Source organism: Papilio xuthus, unplaced genomic scaffold (genome assembly GCF_000836235.2).
Source record: "Papilio xuthus unplaced genomic scaffold, Pxut_1.1 DF829129.1, whole genome shotgun sequence".
Taxonomy (NCBI): Eukaryota; Metazoa; Arthropoda; class Insecta; order Lepidoptera; family Papilionidae; genus Papilio; species Papilio xuthus.
The window spans coordinates 649724-676089 of NW_013529520.1; the positions used below are offsets into that span (position 1 = coordinate 649724).

Here is a 26366-nt window from a genome sequence, read left to right on the forward strand (position 1 = left end):
TTTTGTAATTATAAAAAAAAATAAAACTAATTAAGACATTGATTATGTTTTGTAAAAAGGCCACGTGTAAAGAAAAATTATGGAACGCACATTTCTTTTTAATTTCTTAAACTTTATCTATTCTTATTAAGCAGTGCATACGAAAAGGTTTGAAACTACGACCTTCTAAAATTACGTTATGATAACTTTTACAAAAAGCTATTTAATTGCCAATTTAAAATTGGGTTAAACTTAACAAATCCGTGGGTAAAATCGAACTACATTAAAAAATGTAAGTGCTTTAACATCGATGGAATTTAATTGGCATCCTGTCGTAAAATTTTAGATAAATTGACACAAACCCGTGTTACCTTTCAATCTTACGACTGAATATAAAAAAAAAATCAATCAGAATGTACAATGACATACGAGCAATGTTTTAGTACCAAACTAACTAGATTAAAAAGTCGAATTAAACTAAGAAACGAGGTCGCAACATTTATTTTCCAATGCTAGCTACTTGCAGTGATAAACGTTCGACTGTCCATGCTGCGTTAATGTTCATACTACATTTTAAATGCAAGATATCTTATAATGTTAAATTAATGGTCAATTTATTAACCTACAGTAATACACTTTAATCGGAAGTAATGGTTTGTTAAGAATTTGTTAATTACCCGTACTACTTCGTTTTATAATCAAAAACACTAAAAACTTTGTACCTTTCTAAAGTAAATTTTTATAATAAACGATTTCCTTTGTGCTTTGACTGACTGTACACTCAGTGTGTATAGCATAATGATTTCACAACAACCACTGCTGCTTGAGTATAAACAATATCGTGCACTTGGTTTGGTCGTGCGCATTGTAGCGGGCAAAAGTGATCTGGCAAGGTCGTCCAAGGCAAGCCGGCGCACGTGGGAACGCGCTCGCACAAACCTTACGATCGCTAAGGCTGCACGCTCACGGCGCTTACGACAGTATCAGTTTGTTGTGTTGTGACCCAATGGCTAGTAAAGTCTCAGGAATTAAGTAAAATCCCATGCACACTCTGCCTTATAAATGCAATATGTCGAAACTCGGAAATGATGTGACGAAAATTAGAAATTATGTGATGAATCTTAGAAGTAATAACACAAAACGAGTAAGCCATGTATGTATGGTCGTGGTACTTCCAAGTTGAAGAAGTTCAATTTACCAATTTCATATCTGTTTCTATCTACATAGCTATTAAAAACACATAACGTACAAAACTTAATGATTTATCAATGTAACATTTTAGGCAGTCACATACGTCATGACGTAACTTGACGGCTACGTGTGCAGATGGCCTACCAGGCGCGACCTCCTCCCGCGCCCGCCTGTCACCCGACCCGGATTTGCAATACTCTGTCTCAAATATGCAACTTGATCCGGTTCCATAACTATTGGTTACTATTGTTTTTGACATACACTATACATATATTGGTTACAATCTTTGTTGGAAATAAAGAAAGAAAGGTACTCATCGAAATATATTTGCTAACCGTACCTTTTTAGGTTGGGTAGATAAAGTTTGAATGATAAATAACACAAACATTATGGAAAAGCTAAAAACAAAAATGTTTTTAAAATTACAAAACTATTCAACAATTTCATTAATCACTAATCAATCAATGGTACCGAAGTATTTCTCTTAAAGTTGTCAAAACTATGAAGTTACTAGCTGTCGCCCGCGACTCCGTCTGTGCGGGATTGAAAACAAACTTTACAAGTAGCCTATGTGTTCTTCCAGACTATGTTCTACATCTATGTCAAATGTCAAATTTAATTTTATTTCATTCAGCCGTTCTGGAAATACCTTCAAACAAACATCCATCCATATAAACATTCGCATTTATACTATTAGTAAGATTGTTATTTGTTCATGTCCATCCCACGCTTTGTAAATGAGTATCATTTTGAATGTCGATGTAAAGCAACTTTGCTTGCTATTAATAGATATAAAGCAATAAATATCTTGCAAAGTCGGGGCACAAATTTAGTTTTAGAAATGTAAATCAAGCAAACATGCTGCAAAAAATTTGAGACATTTAATTTCGCTTTCAACTAATCTAAAATCGACCGGATTAAGTTTTGACTTTATATGGCGCCGATAGACATATAAGTCAAGCCACAAAAAACATAACTGCCTCAATAAATACTAATTCGATAGATTTATACGTCGCAACGGAAACGAGATATACCTACAGACACGACGATATCGAAACACACGAACTAGATCTAAAATTAAGGCTTTTTAATCACGTTATTTAGAACTATTTTTTTTTAATTTTACACAGAATGCTCAGAGTTGATAATTGGTTACTAAGGGAGATTAATATTTTTTATATTATAAGGTGCAAACGAGTAAAAACCGGCTACCTGAACTCGCAGAAATGGTGAAGCAACCGCTAACCGTAGGCATCCACAATTGCAGATTCGTTGCCTACCTTTAATTGACACACAGAAAGTGTATATTTCCCCTTCCTACGAGTCCCCTTCTCCAACAAATATACTTTCCTTATCATTAAAGGGTGGGGAAGAGAAAGAGGACTAATATAAGGCTTCCGTAACGCACACTTATTAGACAACGCTGAATTACTTCCATTTGACGCCTGTCTTATGTTTGGTCGTGGTATTGCACCAGAGCCGGTTCATTCGTGCAAAAGGTGTTGTTGTTGGCGTTTCCCACTGTTCTGTATAGCTTTTGAAGAAATATCTATACTAAGGTACTACACTATCTTATTATTAAATCTTAGATCAACTACAACTATTTTACAATGCAGATAAAATCAATGTTAACAAAAATCATTGCATATTATGGTGTACAGGATTTTTAAGTTTTAGTTGTATTTATCTCGTTTTATAGGTACCTAAAATATTCGTTGAATTTTAAATGGTTTGTTAGCCATTCGAGATAGTAACGCTTTGAGGTTATAAACTAACCATGTATAACTTCGATGACATTTTCAATCGGCGCCGGTGAGCGGCACACCGATAATTGCACATTTGACCGACGAGGCGAGACCACGATCTTTGCACGTGGGGATAGCCCCAGGCGTCGAATTATACCAATGTATCCTAACCTAGAATAGTTTGGGACTGTAAAGTTTTGTGGCCAATGTGTAATCAGGAATCGGGAATGTTACTAAAATTTGTATTACAAAATATAAACGAACATAAAGGCATGTTGAAGGAAAGCCCTTTGACGTTCTAAGTCAAGATGGTAAAATATAATTTTCATAAATCGAGAGCTGTTAATAATTATGTTAGACCAATCAAAACCCTTACAAATCCAATGTCAAATCAATATTCAAGTGGAAGAGCCCAAAATAACATCTTTTACTCGAGTTGGTCGATTTGATCAGTGTAACCGCGACCACGGAGAAGACACGCGTTAAATTGAAGTAATTCCGCGTTTTGTCTCACCAGGGTACGTGCCGGAGACCTAATATTAGTCCTCTTCCCTTTCCCATCCTTTCCTTATAAGGTAAGGATTGGAATGGGCGGTAGATTTAGAAGAGGAGGTAACCCACAGGCTAGAATAATAATCTCTTTTTGAGCGTCTGTTCTCTGTCCGAGGGAAGCAATGCGTCTGCAAATGCAGATTTCTACGGGCAACTGGCACTTCAAGTAACCACTTGTTATAAAAAAAAACAATATGAATATTTTAAAAATCTATTACATTGATCGATCATTTATTCTTGGAAATGTATGCAATTAAATTGCATTTTAGTTATTCTTTCCTCATGACTGAGACTGAATTTACGTTGTCATTTACTGTGGACAATTCTATTGGTACAGATAAATTACTTGATATTACTGTAGTCGTTAAAAAATATGTTTTTCTCGTAGTTTTAGTAACTGTTTTAGTGGAATTAATTTTATCTGTGTTCTGTTTAGTTGTTAAACTCTTTCCCATCACTTCCCCCACATTTTTCCGGCGAGGAATAGAATTATAAATAGCATTGTTATTAATGTAAGGAATTTTGTTGTTCACTATTTTGAACGTTTGATCTTTCACATTGTAAAGTAGAGTATTGTTTGGTCTTATTTCAAAAATATTGCTATCGATGCCTAACTCTTTCTTCGTATTATTTACTTCATGTTTATAAACTAATCGAGCTGAATCAGCTATAACCTCTAATTTCGCTTGACCGCTATCATCGACGATTTTGAAAAGAACATTTGTCGGATCCTTATCTACATTTTTATTTTTCTTATCCCTGGCGATCCTTCTGTTATCTTTCAATGGGAATACAATTAACGTCACTGGCTTTTTTCCATCTGTTGTAAGTATATGATCTCCAAATTTGATGTTACTTTTGACTGTCACGGCAGAAATACGACCTGGCTTTTGTGCAAATCGTTTACCAATCTCAGTATTTCCTTTACTTTCAGCGTCATAAGGAAATATTTCATAATCTTCTGGAACTTTTTCTAATCCAAAATGAACATTATCTTTCGCACTTAATTCTTCATTCGGGTATAATGTATCAAAGTTGTCGTCAAAGTCTTCGAGATCTTCCATCCTCCGGTAATAAGTGTCATTGTTCACCATCAGACCAGGATTTACAATGCTGAGTAAGTAACTGAATATAACAAATAAAATAACAACGGATACAACACAAGTGGTAACTACCATTGCAGTTTTAGCCATGCTTTTACATTATTCTTAACGGAAATCTTACGAAAAAAAATTTATGTCACTTTAAATTTTGACTGTTTAAATTTTTTGACAGGTGACATATTTAATTCGTTCGAAAACATTTAATATTATTAAATCTTTGGTGATTTCAAACGGAAAAAGAACTAAAGTAAAAAACGATCATAATGCAAGAGATAATAATTTTTTTGCCAATCCGTGATTTTTATGGTACATATTAGTAATAAATACTGGTTCAATCAATATAGACGTATGAAAGTGGAGGAATCTTTCATGTGTTTATTTTGTTCAAAGAAATTAGCATATATTAAAACATACTCTTTATTTTTTTTATTCTTTATTTATATACGAATAAAATAAAAAGTTTTGTCAAAAATTATATTTTTCATATTTGCCTACTTACAAACAAATTCATCTGATATTATTGTTGGAATTTTATTTTGGCGCGACGTATTGCGTTTCCAAGTAATCTTCTGAGCGCTAAAGTAGAAAATAAAGACTTTAGGTGAGCGTCCATTATCCGCGCCGCCCGCATCGCATCAAGACAAAGCAAATCCGTTTAATCCGTGCGTGCAATGCGTCCGGCGACGGCCAATGGAGGCCTTTATTTTGTTTACATTTTGAATTAAGTACATAACTGTTAAAACCTAGGTTCTACTAAACAAAGTATATAAATAAAAAATTATTAAATTGATTTTGCAGAGGCATATGTCCGAGCAACCTCAACGTTAAAAAAATTTCCTTCCTGACAAACACATTTTTTCAAAATTTATCCACTATTCTTGGAAGATTATATAACGATATATCAGGTCTTACTAATTATCTATTTTTTACTTTCGGCAAAGCCCATTTTCGTATCAGTGCCTTCTCTTAAAAAAATTCCCAATGCCGGTGTCAGCTGGTCCGTTGTCGATATCAAATAAAACATTGCGGGAATTAATATTATTATTAGAACAGATAATACTAATACGTAAAGTATTCTCATAATGTTATACAATCACGCTATCTCTCCAAGTATCACAAACACGAAATATTAATTTGAACAAAAATATTCTTCTCTTTGTTATTTTAAATTAGACATTTAGATATATGACAGAAGACGACATCTTGAAGTTTGACGTACCACGTCACAGATTATGCTTTACATCTTAACCAGTTTATCAGCAAAATTTGCCATTCAATCGTGCTACCTCCACAAACAAAAAGACTAAATGCAAACAAATTTTCATAACTTCATAATACATTATACAAATATCTATATAAGAAAACCAAACAAAATTAAAATTTTAATCCTCGTATATTCTTTGGCCAAACAAAGAATACAATGAAGTTAATAAAATAAAAATGTGTCAACAAAATATTCTGGGACGCTGAAAAGCAGTATAAAAGTAAGGAAAGATTTATAATTTTCTAATAGAAAGACGTTCCTTACAGCAAAGGATTGTAACGGGTTGCCATCGTCAGTGTTTCCATCCAAGTATGAATCAAGAATAAGCAAATGCTACGAGTCCATCTTTCTATTCCACAGAGCTACACAAAAGAACATACTCCTATGGTGCAATAAGAGTCACATGTATCGCACTGTCTCTTCCATAATTAAAAAAGTATATAAATTTCAGATATGACACGATCAGATGACCACAGTAACATAGATTCAGAGGCCGGCTCTGTGCGTGTGGGAAGGATCAGCAAGCTGGGGGCAGTGCTGTGCCCCGCGGTGTGTGCGCTGCTTCTTGTGGTGATATTCGCAGTATCCTTCGTCGGTAGTAAGCTGGCTATCGATAGATACGGCGCATTCTGCACCAACCGACGGTATACTGGCGCCAAACGATATGTGTTCCCCGATCTTAATCTCACTTGATGGGTGTCCTGGGTAAAAGAAAATAATATATTTATTTTGTTACATTTTAGTTTTTATCCTCGTGTCGTGTGTTTGTTAGTAGAATGTTTTAATACAATTGGCAAGATATATGAATTTGTTTCATTTTATTCTTTTAAATTAAATTTTATCCCCTTGTACCTCCAAGATTTTTTGTTGAATGTAACAAACTGCCATCTAACGGCGCATTGAGTAAGTAGATCAATTGTGTAAACTGCCATCTAACAACGTATTTGTTAAACCTACATCCCCATTAGCTTCGTTATAGTTACCACATTTTAAACATAGATGGCAGTTATCGTACTGCAATATGAAATTTGTTGCTATTAAACAATTTGAAATTGCAATTTAAGTCTTACCTGAATATGTTTTGTTAAAATATTTCCTAGATGAAATAAAAAAGACCTCTAAAATAGAATAGAAGCAAGTAACGATGGCAATATTGTTTTGACAGATGAAAGTGAAAGTGACATAAAGAAAATGGATGGGCGCTAGTTGTCGGCTCGATTCCTGTGTTTTTTAAAAATAATTTACCTTTCCTATCTTTATTTACTAGTTCCTAAACTGCAGCCTGTTAAGTGTGTTTCCCTCTATTTTACAGTTTTTCTTTCCTGTCATATTCAAAACGTGAGTACACCTTTATTTTGCATACTACTATTATTTTACACCTTGTATTGATTGTGTTTGTAGCTTAGCTTTACGGGAAGGCCAATGTCAATTGTGTTGAGGTGAGAAGAAAAATAGGACAGAAGCAGAGTTAGCTCTAATCAATATCCGCAACATATAATTCCTTTTTCTAAATTACTAATCACCTAGATTACGTACATTTACTATTTGATTTTAATAGGAATTTAATGTTATGACCGATTATAAATTTAAATAAAGAACTATAGGAGACCTTAACTAATATCCGTTTTATGAATAGTGAAAGCAAAAAAAAAATAGTAAAGGAAAAACAATTTATTCTTCTGTCATTTAAAAAAATAATCATTATGACTAAATTATTCATTTACAATATCGCTTTGAATAAGAAATTAAAAAAAATATTAGTTCAGTTAACAGTAGGAATGTTAATTTGTTATAACTACAAAATATATTAATATTATTTTAATTATATTTACATCAATAATTCAACCAATAGAATATTATAAGAATAAGATTGAGTTGTCCGCATGGAATTAAAAAACTTAGTCTGTCCTTGATCTGTCCATCCATCTTGACTTTGCAATTATTATATAAGAGATAGAAATGTTATTTTCTTTTTTCAACATAGAAGATACTTTGTTAAGCATCAATTAATTTTGTTTGACCACTGGTTCTTATAAATATTCAAATGCGCTTTAATAAAACATTCAATTTATACATAGTCATCTTACTAATATTATAAATGCGAATTTTGTGATGGATGGATGTTTGTAAGAAGATATATCCAGAATGATTGCATGGATCTTGAAGAGATTTGGTATATATGTAAAACATAGGCTGGATGAATATTTAGGCAACCTATTACCCAAGATAATGTTAGATTTACTTATTTACTTGATAACTGCAATGGTTCAACATACCTTATTGAAATTTGGCACAAATATAAAATATAGTTTCAGCTGACATATGAGAAAAATTTTATTCTTTTTTTTTATTTAGCGCAGATGAAGTTGCAGGCAAAAGCTTCTTTTAAATAATGCATTTGGTAGCTCCGTAATATTCTAACATCAGCTGCACCTCATGTCTACCTGTATGCATGAATAATAAATTCTCTACCTCAATATTAAATTGGTTTTAAAGCTCTTGATGCTGGTATTAGAGGCTCTTTGTTCTAATGTTGAATTATATAATAGCATATTGTAAAGCAATTTAGGCATGTAAAGATGTTAATCATTTTGTATACCAAAAAATATAGGAACGCTATACAGGATACAATAGAAAAGTCTTCTTTTGTTGTTGGAAAATATAATTATTGAAATAAAACTCAAAGTAAACATTGTGATAACTATTTATACATATTAATAAAATAGGAGTGTTTGTATGTAATATTGTGATGTGTATGCATTGCTAGTAATGAATATAAAAATTTTGGCTGTGTCTGTCCGCAAGGACGCGTTCCGGGTAATCCCGATCGGGTGAAGCGATTTAGACGGGACGGATAGTAGATGTACGCGGGCATATAATAGGCTACTTTTTTCATTCTGGGTTAACGAAGTTGATATTATATATTTCCCTTGACTTGCTATTGTAAACTTCTCCTAGAATAAAATTTCTTATAAAATCGTCTTGAAAATACCGTTTCTGTATGGAGTATTTCATAAATTTTATCAAGGTCTTTGTCCTAAAGTAAGCATCTGCAAGCTCCGCGTACAATGTAACTTTTAACAAGCAACTGTTCCGGAATGCATCTTGCTTTTCCATTTTACGTTTCACTAATGCTTTCTACTTATACAGAGTGTTTCACTTTTGTAGTATTTAAATACTATCTCGTGTGTAAAAGCTTTATAAAGACTAAAGGCATACACGGACTAACATCAATATGGTTGTTTTTACTATTTGGGATAAACATAAATGATTGTTTTTATGGTATTAATTGTCTGAAGCGAATATTGTAGTACTCTTCTGTCAATAACAATTGGTCCAGTGAAACTCTTGAAATTCGTAAATTGCACATATAAATCGTATGGCCAGTTATTTGCAGGTACTATTAGAAATTAAATAGAATGAAAACTAATAGCGGACTTTTGTTATCTGCGTGCGTATTTAACTATCAGGTTAAGCAGCGTATCAAAAGTTACTACCGAGTCTTACGTCTTACAATTTGAAGCGCATTAGCTACGCCAGATAATATGAAATTTGATTCAATATCATGTTATATTAGAATAAAAATTGTTTCGTGATTCTAAATCTGATCTTTAAAAGAGAATACAGGATGTTCTTTTTGATAGTTTAGTAAATATGTTTGTCGTCTTATGCATGCATATTTTATATGTTTTATGTCCACTTACAGTAATGAAAATAGTTATGACCTATTCATTTATTATTTACTAAGGAAACAGTGACCATGAGCCAGTTTAAGTGTCGGGGCTTGTTCAGTAACTTGGATACATGATGTATGATATGATAAAAAACTGTAAACCAACCTTTATATATTTCGGCAGCCATGCATAAATTTAATTACTTTTAAATTTTAAAATTAATTTTTAAAATGCAGTATTCCCAAGCTCCCGACTATGACCCAGTTTCGGGATCGTACCTGGGATGCGGCTATGACGTCAGTCGTGACGTCACACCTGACACACTGCCCTATTTAATGAGGGGGCAAAGGAGGTGGGGGTCCCATTCAGATCGAATCTGTGCACAAGTTATTTTTAGATTCACAACTCCATTCATTGCGGTGTTGCTAGGGCTGACAATATTCCGGCTAAAATACGACGACCAGTGTCTTCCTTACCCTTCGTCTATGCTTAGTATTTTAACGTAGTTTTCACTAACTTTTTCGTCTCTATGGGGGCGAAGAGTCTGATTATGTCGGATTTGCACCGACTTAAACACCACGTTGGTTGCCAACAGCGCAAACAAGACGGATGTGAAATATGTAGTCCGAATATGTACCGTGCAATCTTATAAACGTCAATCTCGAATAGTGGACAGCCCTAGATATATGTAGCTAACGGTACTCTGTCTGTTGTATAATCGACGTGACGTCAAACATGTAAGAGACAGACAGACAGTCTAATTGATAAGTATTTAGTATTTATCAGCCATTTCAACTGTACATTCAGATGTCACAAAGTCATTATTGCTTAATGGCTAGAATGTTACATGTTACAGTGGTAGAGCCCGCTTTAACATCTTCGCACGAATTAGCCCGGTTCGCCCGGTGAAATACCACGACCACACAGAAGATAGGCGTCAAGTGGAAGCAATTCCACGTTTCGTCTGATGAGTGTGCGTCCCGGAGGCCTAATTTAGTCCTCTTTCCCTTCCCACCCTTTTTCTTATAAGGAAAAGATGGGAAGTGGAAGTGGACTTTCCGGATGAGAGGATGCATGTAAAGGGAAAATATTTTCTTTCTGTGCATCCTCTTCTCCGTCGATTAAAGGTAGGCAACGCATAAGCAATTGCGTATGTCTATGGGCAACGGTCATTTCGCTATATCAGCGATTTCAGGTGGCCGCTCGCTCGTTTGCCACCTTATGATATAAGAAAAATGTGCACTATATTCAGAATATTACGTACTATAAATATCGTATTATTATCTTTAAACCGCATTATTTGTTATACAACAACATACTATTCTGATTTACCACAATAGCGGTGATGTCTGAAAGTCAATAGCTACAGGATGGAAATCGTGTTTGTGGTTTAGAGAGAGTTTATGTTATATCAGTTTTACAAGACCGTGAAAGTATAGTTTCAATTTCATTTCAATCGTCAGATGTGTATTTGTCTCAAAAATATGGTCATAACTGATTACAAGATCGAACGCTAAAACATTAATTGGTTTAGGCAGCATTGTATTCCTTACTCCAACGGTCTCACAAGCCATGCTGGTCACAGGCAACTATTACTATTGAAAATTTCCTTTATCGGTATATTTTATACTCTGTATTTTTGATACCTCTTTTCTGGAGAGCCTTGGTTCCTAAATGCTGGTAATTTTCGCAACTAATGATCTGGATGTTTCGATTAATTGTTATAACATAAATCTTTTACGATATCGTTTTTATTTTACTACAATTTGTTCATCATTAATAAACAACGGCGTGTAACTGACGTGTAACTAATTAAGAAATAACCGTTAATTGCAAGGAAATCGTGCTCTAATGGATAATTGTAAATTACTATATTACAAAATTCAATCATCCTTCATCACATCGTATGTATATTCGTTTGTAATTATTATTATTAGGTGGCAAACTTTCACTGGTGGAATCCTTCATCACATCGTATGTATATTCGTTTGTAATTATTATTATTAGGTGGCCACTTCTCCGCTTCTCTTCCGTCTAATCCACTTCACTCCTTTCTGCCATTCTTTCCTTATAGGAATAGAGTGAGAAAGGAAAAAAAAACTTCTTAAAATTCAACAAATTTTGTTCGGCTATCTATCTCCGTGTTTCTTATACTATCTGGGATACAAAGCAAAAAAGCACAGTGCACCTGGCGCTAGGAACCTGTTGCATGACATTACATGATCAAACACTAACCGGACCAACCTCGTTCCACTCCAATGCATGTCTGCTCTGTTTCACACAATATTAACGATGCATAGTCACGACAAATGCTAAATGCCAGCAAACAGGAGGGCAATGACCCAAAAAAACATTAACTAACACAAATGCAATAGTTATTTGCAGTAGCTTAAAGATAAGGCATCTGTTGACACACATAATACCTTACAATAACTTAACTATTTAGTACTACGTGCTACAATATTTGCACGTTGTAATTTTAAATGTGCAAATAAACTGAATTTGTTATAATCGTGCCTAGCTTTAACATGTTACTCTGTACGTTTTGAGTTATTATTTCTACTAGATTTTGGTGTTAAAGCTTTAGCATTTGTGTGTAGAAATTTCCTTCCTTATTTCAATCCTCCTATGGGAAATTTAATTGTAAATATAAGTTTTATCACTCTTATAAGAGGATCATGATTGTATTTATCTGATGATTAAGATGGATAGTCTCTTCTTACGTTTTAATTTGTGTTTTTTTTGGATTTCCGACCGAATTAGTGTCGATACAATTTGTCACGCTTCACTTGTATTTAATAGTCATCGTGTCCTTGTTGTCCCGTATAAAGAAGTTAAGGTCGTTATCGATTACATACTCGACATGGTTACAAGGTGGGCGCATCTTACATCCGCACGAGGCCTTCGAGTAAGCGATTAATGTAGAAGTTAAACAAAGTTTCACAATTTTGAGACATTATCAGATGTTCGAGGATATTTGAGGATTTTTAAAAACCTGCAACGCAACTGTAGCTCCTCCAGATTACTTTGGTGTTCCTGCTGCTCTTTTGCTCGTTTCGTCTGTCTATCCACATTCATTCTTAAAGTTGAATCGATAATTGTGTTCTTGTCATCTTTATTTTTATTGCATAGTATATATAATAAATGCCCTTGAATTTGGTATTAGATACTCTTTCGTGTGTTCAGCCGTTTAAAACAAAATGATGTGGTTGCGTGTTGGGGAAGTATTTCGATAAACCATAACGACTTAGGATCGATCCCTGGCTTGCACTGAAATGTTCGGTTTGTCTGACTCCGTGGTTGACTCATGCGGAACGAGTTAACTTTTGTCATTTTTGTAACCGTACGAAACATTTATCGTTTACCGAGAAGTACTAAGTTTATCTTTTATGTTAAAACATGCGTTGGTTTTAGTCTTCGAATACCTGATATTCTTTATGTTTGTCTTTTTAACTCTACATTTTTTCTTTCAAGTTCAAGAAAGTAAGCTCGGTTTTTGTATAAGAATATTGTGAAAATATTTGTTCGTTTATTTCATTTATGAAGTTATATTATGAAAAGATTTTACTCTCGACCTTATTCAGTTTAATTCCCAACAGTACACTATGGGTTGTGTTTTATATCGTAATCTTAGAAATAAAATGTTATGAAAATAATTGCTTATATTTTAAGATGACATATTATTTACGAGTAATTTCTTGGTTCTGTATGTGTACCACGTACTGTCTGAACACAAGTCATTTAGAATTCATATTGCGTTGAATAATATACAGTTCGTTCGCCGTAATTCGAAACAGTTAGATATACAACACTAACGACCCTCACTTCAGGGGTAGACGATATCACAAATTTTTCATTGGAATCTTTGCAAACATTGTCTTATGAAAATGCAACAACTGGACACGCTATGCATAAATATTAATATTGTCAATCAGACAAACAGCTCATTCAAGCAACAGCTGCTGTATGGTTTTTGGTATTAAAACTTTCAACTTTTAGTCTTGACCAATAGTTTAGTAAAAAAATTACAAAAAATTATGCATTACAACGCACTAATCCTATATTAAATTGCATTAAAGCTAAAACTGATATTTCCTAATACCTTTAGCTCAAAACCCACCTACACTTAGAGATTAGAAACCGAAGGCGTAGGCCAAACAGGTTGTCCTGTAATTGAAAGCTTGTTGATTTGAGTAAACAAATACGAGCACTATCACAATACAAACAAAACACAGTTTTCCGTAACATGCACGCGTAAGTTGGAATTTACATTGAAATTAATGATGATCAGCGCAGTATCCATCGCGGCGTGGTGTTGTGCAGACGTGTCTCGCGTGTGGCTCTCCAGTGCATTTGTGATCTTAAAGTTTCTTTGTGCGTGAAAAATAGTTTTTTCTTTTGATAAGAACTGAAGATTATCACACTGGATTTCCAATTTAATGGTATGTAAAATTCGTCGTCAAAAATATTGTTTATAGCATTATTCATTGTCTATTTGTGTTAGAGAATGAAAAAAACCATTGAGGTGGATAATATGGGACAAATAATTTACTTGAGTTTACATATTAAATAATATTTCTTTATCTAATTGATTATCGTACCCATTTTGAATCAAGATGGTTATTGACATTTTTATAACGACATAAATACTAAAATTAGCGAGTACAATTACTACAAGTGTAACAGAGTTCAAGGGCTCGTAAATGAACTCGGCACTCAATTTATTCTTTTACTTTAATATTCTAAAAAAGTTTCAATATTCTCAAGGATAGTTTCTTGCATCCAATGTTTTTGTCATCATTTGTCACGAATGAATTATCAATAACACAGATTTTATACATAAAACCAAAGAAAATAAATACTTTGGAAGAAGAGCCTCAGGATTTTCTTTCTGTGCCTTTATTTTTTTTCTACGATGATGCTACGATTTCTTAATGCTATAACAGAGATAAAACAACTCCTTATTTAACTGTTGAAACTAACTCAATGAAGATCATATGAGTATTTCGAAAGAGACAATATTGTGGCGTTTACCCATTTTTACATAGTATGTAGTTTTTTATATATTTTTTCATAGAATCGTACAACATGGTACACTAGGGTTGATGAACATGATAAATGCTATCTGTTTTTATCATAACCGCGACCATTTAACGATTCCAAGACTTTTTAAGCAAACTTTTTTGCGTTCCTTTGAACAGAAGCAATTTTTCTGTTATTTTCAGGCAATAAATAATAAATTTTTATTCCAATCTCGCGAAATGCAAATTTATACATGAACAGCGCTGTTCAACGTTTGAGATATTACCTGCTACTTTCCTACCCTATTTACTTTAATGTACATATCTTACTAATATTATAAATGGAAATGTTTGGATGGATGGATGTCTGTTAGACGGTATCCCTAGAACGGCTGCATGGATAATAGCTTGATACGTATATTTAAGGCTGTTAATTTGATGTAAATAAATATGACAGTCAAAGTTTGTAAAAGTTTAACTCTCAAGGGTGCAAAATAACAAAAGGGAATTAGGTATGTAAGTAAGTAAGTAGTAACATAATGAATATTTTCAATGAAAATATGGCAAGTATACCTCATACGGACAGACGTATTGCAACATTTGCCTAGTGATAGATCTACCAGCGATTTAACTTAGACTTACGAAGCCATATAATACAAAGTCAACCTAAGTCATGGCGAAATTGAGAAGTTGTATAAAGTTATTAAAAGTTTACAGATTGAGGTTTGAGATTTGAGCGGGTAAAGACGGAGTTTTTCTGATGATGCAACACTTAACCTTTTTAGCAAGGCTACACGTATCCTCTTAGTAAAATAGTTGTGTTATATTCACATTATCAAATTGAAATTAAAGTATTTCATTGAACAATTAGCTAATAGTTTTATATGCGATGCAGTTAACGTTATCGATTAGAATGCGCGTTGTAGCAACGCGTCCAGCGACACATTTGCAACGCAACGGAACTTACGATGGCATTTGACACACAAGATACCGCCTTAACGATGGAATACGAATGAAAACATTAATTACCAATACATTAATGAGGTCCCTTCTCCTGAGAATTAATTATAAAGACGCTTAGATTATAAAAATTATTATTATTATATAATATATTATATGCAACACTTATGACACATATTGGACTCCCCCAAGGTAAGATGTTTGGACCCATACAAACCACTTACTTTATGTAAAAAGTTATAGTACGAAAAATATTTATTTAATAGCGTTAAAAATAAGAGAATACAGTCTCAATTGCGGGTGTTGATATAAATAAAAATTGCAAACCTTACGAAAAAAAGTGAAAGCAAAATAAATCTGATCGTGCAATTGCTATTAGTCCTTAATTCTGTTAGCAACGACTTGATAAACGAGGCCAGAAACTGCTTGCTTATATTAACATATAAAACAAGTCTAAAGAGAATACTACTACGCTGTAATATTCCAAACATATAGTTAGACGCATTAAAATAATCATAAATATAGCACAATAGCCAATTACTTAAGCTAGAACAAAAGGACATTCCTCACAACTTTCAAGACGACTTAACAAACAGCGAATTGGCACAATGCCACAGTTTCTATCTGTTAAACTAATACAGTTAACGTGAACTTTGAACTCGTATATTACGATAAACTACTACAGGGTCAAGTACATGAATTAGTAATGATTAAATTTATAAAGAATTTCTGTGGCTTAAAAACTATGAATTTATAATGAAAACCACGTATATTTGCTAAAACTGTGACATGTTGCATGTCTAACAGTGTAAGTAACATTTCAAATTCATGAATGAATAAGTTATAGTTATGTACTGTTGTTTTGACAGTAATAAAGTCACGCGTTTCCCGGTATTTTTTGGTTAAATTTTAATATTATTAGCCTCAAAAGTTTCTTATTCAATAAGAAAAATTACGGATGGAGAAATTAAAAACAAAACTTTAATTGTTTTATGCTTTAATTGCTTGATTTTTCTCGCAAATGATTTAATTCTCCATGAAGAAGCAATTTCGCTGCGTAACTCACAATTGGAAAACATGTTAATTTTATTGTAATAAAATAAATAGAACCTATGGTGTATAAAATACATACAGACGAATTGAGAACCTTCTCCTTTTAAAAGTCGGAAAAAAAAATATAGGTCAAAAGTTTGGAATTTTTTTTTTACAAATGTCACTTTGGATTTATTTTCTACAGTTATGATACTACGATGTGTGTTTCAATGGGACGTCGATTGATTGTATTCTTTTAAAAATCTATTGATTTAGATTTACTTGTCTCTACTTATAAACAAAAAAATCTTGTATTACGATTGTAACAAAAAAGAGAGTGTTTCTTGGTCAGTTGTCTGTAGTATACGATATAACGGGGTAAGCGACCTCCTTGTACAATCCCGTTATGACGAACATTGCACAACGCAATTTGCACAAGTGCGTTGGTCTGTGAAACTGTTATTAACATAAATATACCATTCTTTTGTTACAATATCAAATGTTATGTTTTTGTTTTAAAACGTAACATTTTTTCTAACCATGAAATAACTAAAGTTTTAAGTTTGTGCAGTGTATGATGTTAACGTCATCACAGCGTTACTGGCCCCATCGTAAACATGAATTTTATCAAGTACATGTAACCTTGACAAATGTATCAACATCTATGTATATAACATTGAAACCATACTATCAAATCCAATGCTCATCCAAACACTAATGGATTACTCGCAAATACGTGAAATGTTCGCTTCATTTCATTAAATACGCGATAATTACATTACATTTACAACAGAGGCGTTCATATTACGTTCTAACGGTACAATAAGTTGGTGGAAATAGGATAGGCAGTGAAATCCGTAATGGCTTCCACGTTCGTCCTAGTAGGAAGCCCCTTAAGTAGTCGGCGACCACACGCATATCGAATTAATAAGGCTTTGGAATCGGTGACGTCATGCATTGTGTAATGGGCAGTAACATTTAGCATATGTATAGGCAAGCCAAAGATACCAATAGGACTGTTTAAATCTAATATAATTATAAGACAGGTGTACTACGATTAGGAATAGAATTTGAGATTTTTTTTGCTCTATAATAACCATATATTAATCATTCGCACGGGCGCTTTTTTAACGCTGCGTAAAAACTCGACGTTGGCTTTCATGCGACGAACGTTTTAAAATATTTAAACAATTGAGTTTTAAAAGCGCTAGCGTATGAATGCATAATTGGAAATGCATATGTTTTACTTGAATACTTTTTTAACGCGCGTTAAAAAAACGCACATACGAACTTGCTTAGTTGTAATGAAGCAAAATGGATAGATAGGTGCTGTAACGTTATATAGAATGTTTGACAAATAAAATGAGTCATAAGCTATTATAACTAAATTATTTTCTTGTCACGTACAATCACAATAGTCACTAGTCATGTCCGAATCTACTACGATGGTTACAAAAACTGTCGTTGTCTCAGTCGTTTCTAAACGTATAAGTGGGATAACAATATGAGTGTATCAGTACGGGAAACTTCAATAATAAACATTTGCTTAACTTTAGATAAAATCCGAAACTAATACTAAAATACTCATATTTATCCCGCATCTTAATCAAATCATCAGTCGCGAGCAATTGATGCAATCTGCCTATAAATAAAACAATTTTGCTTTTATAATATATCTAATCTTGACTATGAATTTATAATAATTGCTTTACAGACATAATCTTTGATCATTGGTCATAGATTAGAAACAGGTAAATTATAAATATAAGCTGACCAGATCACTAGCGCGTGTTTTAATGTTCTTTTTTCTTATATCTTGATAACGTAAAATGACCGTCAATTTTAAAAATAAAAAACAATTGCTTTGCGTTGGGATACATTAGTTTATATTTATCTTATTTTTTATTTCACAGGTATACAAAATAGGAAATAAAAAACTAGATTTATCCCTGACCGCACCTAAACCATCAATGTGTTATCGTTAAGACATCATTAAGCAACATTTTTAAGTTCTAACTTTGAGTCACGTACACAATTTAAAAACAAGTTGTCAAGTTGGCACTACTGGACTAGGAAGGCTAATTAGAACTTTCCCCAAGGCAGCACTTATGTTTATCCTGAGCACTCATTATGTATTCGTGTCTCTATAAACAACTGCGACTTTATGTATTCTGTTTATGACATAAGCTATTTGTGAGGCAATTAAATAATTTTAGAAACGAAAATTATATATCTTAAAAATAGTAAGATTTATTAAAATTAATTTACATTTCTTGTCATCATTTGTCAAAATATAGATAACAATATTACGTACATTTTTAGGGTTCCGTACCTCATAGAAAAAAAGCGGAACCCTTATAGGATCACTTTGTTGTCCGTCCGTTCGTCTGTCAAGACCCTTTTTTATCAGTGGTAAGTCTCTTTAAAGATAACTTTTTTGACGCCGTAGCGAGTCATGAATTTCTATGTTTCTTTTTATGTCTGGTATACAAAATAAGTTTTTTTTTTACTTCATTAAAACAGCAATGACACACACGACCTTGTTTCACCTAAAAAATGATCTGTCTCTGTCTGTCGTATTAAATTAACTCCATTAAAACCTATAAATGTGAGTAATATTTTCATTTTATGTCATTTGCATACGAATATAGTCATGGTCTTGTAGTTAGTGGTGCACAAACAGACAGACGCACGAGGAAGTCAAACATGAGATGTGTTAATTGCGTGAACGTGGAAATGCAAATGCAAAGGATGTCATATTATATGTCATATAAGGCACATTGAAAAGAGCTGGCTATGAATTTAAATTCATACATAAATGAAAAATAAAAAAATAACAAGAAATTGCTTATCATGTATTCTAACATTATTGCTAATCGGAAATCGAACGGGCGGTTGTATAACGTAGCGTTAAAAGTCGACGTTGACCTCAAGAAATAAATTCCTTAAAATTACTCTTATTCCGATTGACCAGAGCTCAAAATGAAGCACTGCGCGTTAAAAAAGCGTCGCGTTTTAAAAGGGCTTGGATAAGATACTTGAAAATACTTTTGTTCGTTTCGAAATATTGTTTTAAAGTGCGTTAGAAAAGCGCTCGTCTGTATTTGTGTTAACAATTGATGGATTTTGAATGTGTGTTAAACATAACATCACTAGGAAAAGGCCTGATGATTTTTGCCTCAGCGCGGCTAAAATTTAAACCAATCGTTTCTTTAGCCTCTTTCGTAATACGCTTACTTTCAACAGCTAGATAATTACGTATGCTATTAGGACAATCTGTTAGCACTTTTATCTCTACTCCATTAGCTTGCCCGGCGCCGACATAATGAGCTATTTAAGCACATTGCTCGGTCAAGTTTTCACTTCTTATTGCTAAATTATCGTTTTCTTTTTGCACATACTGCGTTGATGGTCTGTAGGGAAAATGACAGGTAGCTGGCTTTTCACAGTTTACTGAGTGAACAGTTTTTTTCTTCTCAAAGAAAGAACTTACAGTGAGTTTCCAAAATCTCAGTTTAAAACATATTTTTATCTCTATTTTGTCAAAGATGATGACAGAGATGTCGATGTGTTTCATACCGTGATTTTTGTCTCAGAAACCTACGGCTAATTATACAACTCGTCTCATGTAAAAATAACTTTGAATAGTTGATTTTTTGATATTTTATAGAACAAAGATCAAGGAGTGTCTCAAGATTTGCGTCATCAATTTAACGCAAACCCAAAATAAACTTCTTGATTAAATCTGATGCAACATTAAGTAGAATACATTTATATTAAAACAATTAATTATTTTAGGAAACAAAATACGAAAAACAAAAATATGCAGATGCACTATTTTACGTAAATTAAATAAGTCAGGATATTGTCTGTGATTTATATTAGCCACTGTTGGGTTCTATGGCTGCAAAATTGCATTAAAATTTTGTTTTATTTGTTTCATCAACGTAAATAAGTAGGACGACAATGTTTTCTACAGTAGTGTAAACCTACATTTATATTTCGAATGTTTCAGATTATATATGACCAATTGCATGTGATTCGAACTCTGACATTTAATAAGTCCCAGACATAAAAGTGTCAAACCAAACAAAGATTTTCTCACGATTGCTTACTATGATAAACAAGTACTATTTAAGGAATAAAGATACTATTATGTTAAAGGTCAAACGCAGAATAATAAGTACGTCTATGTTAAAGTGTAATTTTTGTGTTTTTTGTTGGAAGGTCCATGTTCCTAGATTTTTGATAACTGCTTCGTATATCATTGTATATTTATAATACAATTTTTTTTAAAAACAAATGTAAATTCTTATTTTATATTTAAATTTTTAATACATAATTGATTCAATTAATATTATTACGAAAATAATAAAACAGTTATACGATTATTTAAATAAAATCCATCAAGCTGTTTCCTTTTGTTAGAATCAAGTTTTAAGATTATTTATATACACCCTGTATATAATCTATGGAAATGAATATCCAGTTTACTATAGCTTTATTCGAATTGAACCAGAATGGTCATCAACCTGCCCTTATCGAGGGTCGGCACAGTATGTACTACATCTTCATACATCTCTATCAGCCGTCATATCTGAATGCATCCCCTTCTTACGCATACCTTCTTTCACAAAATCAATCCATACTTTTCTTGGTCTTCGCCACCTGTATCCATTCAAATTAACTCTCAAACGGAACCATAATATATGAATCATATAGTTTCCTTTAACGTATCTCAAGCACGAGTTAAGTAGTCGTGTAAAGTTATTTGTTTACAGCAAACTTCGCATTGTGAGCGCACGGTGACGTCAATGATCTTACAGGCGGTGAATTTACTCTTTACATGGTATTTATAACAAAGTTCTATTTATACACAACACTAGCTATCGCCTACGACTCCGACCGCACGGAATTAAAAAAGTTAATAAGTATCCTATGTGTTCTTCCTTCCTATGTGATCCAGTCAGCCGCTCTGGTGATACCTTCTGTCTAACAAACATCCATCCATACATCCAAACATTCGCATTTATAATATTAGTAAGGCTCTTCTATAATTTCAATAATCTTACTTTAAGTAAATTCATTAATATGTGTAAACAATCGTTGAAATGATATCTTAATTGTTTACTACATTTGTAAGTCAAATATAAATCACTTTCCTTGTCGTGATTCACACATGACCATTAAATTAATGTAAATTTTATACAAAAAAAAACAAGTTTCAATGATGTAATATGTTTTTGCCACATGAAATATACTATTGCATAATATTTTGCTGTACTTCGATCTTTTCGATCTGTACACATTATCTAGCCTTCGCCATAGACTACGCGGGCGAGTAATTAAAAAAAAAACTTAATGAGTAGCTTATTTGTTCTTCTATACTATGTTCTACATCTATGTCAAACTTCATTAAAATACGCTGAGCTGTTCCGCAGATACTTTCTAACAAAAAACCATCCAAACATTCGCATTTATTAGTAAGATTTTTACTATGACTGTTTTGTACTTAACTACAAACATTAGCGGACCAATCGTTCTTTTCAATCACTGCATTAGGAACGAATGAATGATATTGTCATTCATTCATTCAGTACACGAGCGTACACAATGGCGTTCAGGTGATGACGCATAATCGTACAATCTTTGTGCAGACAGAAATTTACGTAAATATTAAGTATAGCTTGATAGTTTCAATTTACCAAAGGTTTTTATTGACGAATGAACAAAACCGATTCGTTATTTCTCTATTTTCAGTAGAATATGACACGGATGTCAATATCTATACTAGTATTATAAAGCGGAGTTTGTTTGTTTAAACGCGCTAATCTTAAAAATTACTGGTTCGATTTGAAAAATTATTTTTTTGTTGGATAGTCCATTTATAGATGAAGTATTTGGGGTTAATTCCGCACGGACGGAGTCGCGGGCGACAGCTAGTGATGTTATAAAAATGTTTCGACAGTGGAAACTCACGTTTACTTTCAAATGCAACTTAGTAATCGGTGTTTAAAATTCATTTCCTTACACATATTATATGTGATGTGATATTAAAACATTTTTACCGGAAAAAATTCTTTAATAATTTTAATATGGTAATTTGTAGCCATTATTTCGGCGCGACATTTAATTTGCATTTCAAACGTATTTACATTTTATTACGTTTTATCTTATTTTTTTTTGTTGAACATTAAAAAAAATGTTATTCATACAAAAATACGTTCAAACCATTATTTTAATCGTATAAAGTCGTAAATAAGCTTCTTATCAATTTAAAAATTTCAAATATTTTGACGATTTAAACTGGAGAATAAATTATAAGGTAAGGACATATAAGCTAAAATCATGAGGTATGTTAGTACACTAGCTGTCGCCTGCGACTCCGTCCGCGCGGAATTAAAATAAACTTAATTATTAGCCTATGTGTTCTTCCAGACTGTGTTCTACCAGTCGTACTGGCGATACCTACAAAGAGACCTCCATCCATCCATCCATATTTGTAATATTAGTAAGATTAAATTCAATTATTAATCAAACATTTTGGAAGATGTATCAGAGTCAACCGTAGTTTCATAAGTATCTTGGATTTACTTGCGGTAGTTAAGTCTTGGTCAATGTAAGTCATTGGCCCTGTAACATCCGGCACATGAATAGGGCTGCCTCCGAATTTAGCACGATACACATCCGTTCTACAAGTTAGTCAAATCGCGAAGTACGAAACCAGTCACGTGATATTTTTCTTGGTACTGATCGTCTTTTTTTCGCTGTTATTTGGCTTCTACATTTATTGAAATTTGGCAGCCCTATAATTGAATAATGCTTTGTCTCGTTCCGCCCCGCTTCATACGATCATTACAAGAACATAGTGCTTCGCTTTTCGCTTCGTTTGTTCTTAGCTTTTTACGTGTAAATAACGATGACTTGATGATTTCAACTATTCCACTGTAGGGGGTACCACTGGGGGGACGCGGTAGTTATGTGGGATTCTCTTCCGGATGGTAAACATACCCACTAAACCCCTCTGTTCCTCGTACGCATCATGGTGAGGCCACGGGCACGCTTGCGCTTTCGTCCGTGATCTCGCCTGTGTCAGCTGCCGAAGCAGATCCCACTATGGGGGAGGGCCTACCTTCAGCCTCAGGCCCTAGGGCTGTTGCGGGGGGGGGGCGATATATTACCGCTTTCGCCTCCCCACTCGTTAGTAGAGTGTCATCTAAGATAAATTCCTACCTTTAAACCTTCATTCTTTACCCAACGCAAACCCTAATGGAACTAATAATTATAATCTTAACCAGTTTCACAAGTTTGCTTAACATTCAACTAAGTACGATGTTTACTTTATATTGTGTAAAACAAAGCTAAATGGAAGTGTACAAGGTAATGTATGTGGAAGTTACTGGAATCAATTTAATTAAGCTATCAGTATTGCCCGACAAACCGGTCTTCCCCCGGGGCCTTCCGTTATCGACAGTCTTGTGCCAAATGTACTAATGACATTGACCATTTGCCGGCAACTTTTAACATTTTGCTTAAATTATGATTGCTGTCGATTACTGAATGACATTTCGAGCTTATTTCCTAACAATTAACAAGTATTAATTGCATAGGAAACCATTATGTAATTATTTGCTGCATTTTAATATACAGTATCATTATATGAGTTTAAATAATCTACAAAAGTGAAAATTTAAGTGCTAATAATATTTTTTTTATTTTGAACAAAGTAACTAATCTATATAGCTTTTGATCGAAGGTTTATTCGAAGAAAAGCTTTACACAAATTAAGCTATTAATTTTAACGATGTTCTAAAAATAACATCGTTCTATAAATGGGTTATGTAAGTATTTGTCAGCCTATCTGTTGTAGACAGAAGTAATATATTTAATTCAAACTTATATGATTACGACAAGGGTTATTATTGCCATCACTTTATTCTATTTTATTTTACATGTGTGAGTTAAATTTAATATTGGCAACCCTTAAAAATAAAGTAGAATTGTTTTCGTATCGGATTATCGTGAATTTTATACTCTGTCTGAATCTGCGATAGTCTTACTTCTTACTAATATTATAAATGCGTTTGGATGGATGGATGTTCGTTAGAAGGCATCTCCAGAATGGCCTGGAAGAACACATAGGCTACAATTCATCAGCTCACTATACGTCCCCACCGAGGGGCTTGGAGCCTACCCTAAGTTAAGGGTGATTAGGCCATAGTCAACCACGCTGGCCAAGTGAGGGTTGATTGACTTCACACATATCTTTGAATTTCTTCTCAGATATGTGCAGGTTGCATCACGATGTTTTCCTTCACAGTAAGAAGGCTACAATTACTAGTCTAATTATATAATTTATAAATGTTGACTAAACAAATAGATCAAAATACTCCTGTCTGTTATTTCAACATTTATTACAAAACATTGTTTTTAATTGCTGTGGCACTTGACAATTATGGGTCATTAATATATTAATGCTCTTTGTCTATAATTCTACGAATTAAAAAAAATAATTACTACGAGAAGGTTGCACCATCATGCAATTATTATATAATAACTTGTAGTTTTTAAAGAACGACATTTGGAGACTAATTAAAAAAAATAATTGCCCTTGTTGTGCACACGAGGAAAGTGATGCAGAGTAGTATATAACGCGGTACGGCTATTGTTTGCATAGTTTATTGCTTCGTTCCACACGAGGAAAGTGATGCAGAGTAGTAAATAATACTGTACTACTATTATTTGTATTGTCTACTCCTCCACTTACTATTCTGTCTTCGTGTGAATATTGCATAATGACTTGAAACTTTAATGCTAGCCTCCATTAGCGTATGGCGTACCTTACCTCTAACTTATATTAGAAATGAAAATGTTTTGATGAACGAATGGATAGATGTTTGGCGATGGTATTTGGTACAGATTTAGATCACAGTAGACCTATGATCTCGGATATGTGGTTCCCGTTGGTTCATTTTCGTACACATTGTTCTTATTCAAATGCACATATATAAAACATATTCTCGAGTAACACATAGGATACTTTTCACACTACTTTTAATTATGCATAAACGAAGTCGCGGGCAAAAATTAGTCATTAATTCCATGACCTATGTCTTATGTACTATTATAAATGCGCACGACATGTTTTTATGACGCAGTTAATTTCTGTCTTTATTATATACTACAGCTATCGACTTTGTTATCTGATTGTTACAGCTTATCTACTAATAGCGAGTTTTTTTTATGTTTAACCATATGTTTGGTTGAGTTTTAAATATCGTTTTTAAGCGTTTATGTAAAGATAGAAAATATAATGATTTAAACATAATTATGTGGGAGTCACAGCCGGAGAATACTTTTTCAAATAAAACATAGTCTTCTTTAACTCATATATTTCCTTTAGAATTGTAAATAACAACTTTTTCAAAAACACCGCTGTTACATTGTCATTTTCATTCCCCGAATGTCAGAAAAACATGGCCGTCATTCAGACGAGCAATTACAATACTTTTAATTTACGATAACGAAATACCGTCAGATAATTAACATGATAAGTTGAATACTTCTATTTTATATTTGAGAATCAAATATTTAAATAATCTTTTGGATCGGAATACAAATGATTAATGTTGTTATATTAAATAAACAAAAGTGTTATTGACTTATAGCATAGACTAAATAACGTTTTACGTTAAGGAATTACAGAATATATGAAACGGCTTACAGCTCGGCCTTCCTGCTAAAAGCGAGTCCCTTCGCTTGTAGTTATTAAACACTTGTTGAATATACATATAGAATACATCGTTCGATCACAATCGTTAACTGTTTTAACATCAACTTTAAAA

At 33.2% G+C, this 26366-nt stretch overlaps 1 protein-coding gene and 1 long non-coding RNA gene across 3 annotated transcripts in view; both read left to right on the top strand.

Annotated features, from left to right (window-relative positions):
- The first annotated feature begins 5942 nt into the window (after positions 1–5942).
- LOC106120330 (uncharacterized) lies at positions 5943–6637 on the top strand. Its single transcript, XR_001228002.1, has 2 exons — positions 5943–6054; positions 6286–6637. It is a non-coding gene; the product is annotated as an uncharacterized LOC106120330 (long non-coding RNA).
- A 358-nt stretch (positions 6638–6995) lies between these two features.
- The window catches only part of Gdap2 (ganglioside induced differentiation associated protein 2), a 58101-nt gene continuing 38730 nt past the window's right edge, over positions 6996–26366 (top strand). Inside the window, exon 1 of one of the 2 annotated variants that reach the window (XM_013316074.1) lies at positions 6996–7172. The gene's annotated coding sequence lies outside the window, so the exon portion shown is untranslated. Of the gene's footprint in view, positions 7173–13817; positions 13951–26366 lie in introns of those variants that run through there. The other variant, XM_013316068.1, reaches the window with a different exon arrangement.